Genomic DNA, 2,172 nt, shown 5'->3' with positions numbered 1-2,172 from the left:
GTAATTTATGTATTTTTCTTATTTTACTAAATCACATATTTTTTAAATTGGCTTACTAAAATTTGTTTAACTAGTAGTTTAAAGAAATTAGAAATGAGCATGGGTTCATACAAGAAGGGCAACATGGGCAATTTTAGAAATTTATAGCTACGAAAAACTCCACCACTTGCGAATTGGGCCACTACAACAAAAATGTCTTTTAGAGACACTGAAAAAATGTCCTTAAATGTACCATTTCGGGACATTTATACTTCTAGAGGCAAATAAAATATATGTCGCGTAGTTGTGTGTCGCAATAGCTCACGGGGCATTTATTAAATGTCCCGATAGAAATTTATTATCAAGACACTTATATATGTCCCAATAAAGTATTTTTGAGGCACAAATATACGACCTATAAAGATATCCGTATTAGTGCCTAAAACTTTTTCGCGACAGTTAGTTTAGTCAGAAGACATTTATTTATGTCCCTAAAATTAATATTATGCTATTAATAAATATCAATTTTATGCATTAATATATTTTTATAAAAGTTATAATTTAATAGATAAATACATACATACTAAAATTCTAAAAAGATAATCAAACATCGTAACATTCTCAACTATCATTCATGAAATAATCAACTGTAATTGAACATTATATATAGTCAATAAATACTACTACAAATCACAAGTCTTACAACATAAGATTACAATATCCCGAACTTCGTTAGTTTCTAACCAAAAAACTGAAAGTGTATCTTGAACAAACAAAAAAAAATGGCCTAACTTCAGCTCACACCGAATTATACGTGATGAAACCAATAATCAAACTCGTCATCCAAAATAACCTGCATGCACAAAAGTTAGTAACAAGAAAAATCAACAAATATGAAAGTAGTTTTACCTCAAAAATCAGTTTTTCTTCATGTATTATCAAGTGATAACCAAATATGAAAGTCAACGAATAGAAATGGTGATCTATAAAGGAAACCAAGTTAAAGAAAACTAGAGTAAATAGAACATACCAATAAAAAGATATTTGAGTTTATCATCTAAGATAACATGCATCTGCATGTACAAGACATACATCAATTATAAATATGAAACAAGTTCCAAAATAATATTAACGTTAACAATACAACTGAAGGCATATATTCTCAAATATCCCCCAATATATAAATAACTTACATTTATGTATCAGGAGAAACAAGTGATATCACTATATTAACAAGAGAGACCCAATTAAGACAATCAACCAACAAAAATTGATGATCTATGAATAAATACAAATAATAGAACATGAAGGTGTATATTGCCTCTTAGTGAAAATCCTCAAAACTGTGTGCTTGCACAAATAATGAATATAACGTAAAATATGAGAAAATTAAACAGACAATAAGCAACAGTAAACATGAAAGATTAACCAAGCAAACAAGGGAAATTGTCAAGAATTAATACCCGATATTATCTTCACGGTCTTTATCAGATAACTTCTAATTCTCTTTCAAAAGTGGAATTCTTGGATTTCTGTTTTTTGGGGGCCACTCATAGCATCAAAAAAATATTTATCTTCATTCTTCATGTAGTTCTCATCAAATCAAATGTAACAAGAAATAATCAAGAAACAGAGTTAAGAGTTATGAAACGATAGAGGAAGGAAAGATATGTTCTCCCTATTGGATATTGAATAATTAAGAAATCCTATCCAACAAATCAAAATAGAGACTTGGCTTGTTACATGAATATTAAAAAAAATTAACCTAAGTTCATTACAATGGCAAACCTACTACAACCATTTCACAACCTTTGGTTTCACGTTCCATCCGCACTCAACCACCATCTATAGCCATTATTGACAGTATAATAATAGTGAAATTAAAAGTAACACCAAGACAGATAGTGATTAGAAAAGCAAAACTTACTTTTGGAGCCAATTTTAGAAAATTTCCCATCAACAAGGTGAGCGTCGAAATCGGCCAAATGAGCAGTCTGAAGAATCACCCTTAAAATCTCAGTCCGATTAAAAGCGTCTATTGGAAATCATGGTTCCAGCAACTTTCTTGTGACTTTTTTATACCTATTACATTAATCGTCGATAAAGAATAATTTTACAAAGTAACTCACACACTAAAGAAATAAGAAGAACATAATAATCAAATCAAAAGCAGTCTCATTTTTCTATCGAGAC

General features: G+C 29.7%; 1 long non-coding RNA gene across 1 annotated transcript; it reads right to left on the bottom strand.

Moving 5' to 3' along the window:
• Nucleotides 1–579: 579 nt before the first annotated feature.
• On the bottom strand, nucleotides 580–1,905 carry LOC148772855 (uncharacterized). Its single transcript, XR_016032961.1, has 2 exons — nucleotides 1,443–1,905; nucleotides 580–832 (listed from the first exon to the last, which is right to left on the bottom strand). It is a non-coding gene; the product is annotated as an uncharacterized LOC148772855 (long non-coding RNA).
• Between the last annotated feature and the right edge of the window lie 267 nt (nucleotides 1,906–2,172).

Source organism: Erythranthe guttata, chromosome 1, assembly GCF_056151865.1.
Source record: "Erythranthe guttata isolate IM_541 chromosome 1, IM_541, whole genome shotgun sequence".
Taxonomy (NCBI): Eukaryota; Viridiplantae; Streptophyta; class Magnoliopsida; order Lamiales; family Phrymaceae; genus Erythranthe; species Erythranthe guttata.
Note: the sequence above shows the minus strand (reverse complement) of the source record. Positions and strands in the feature narration are given on the sequence as shown.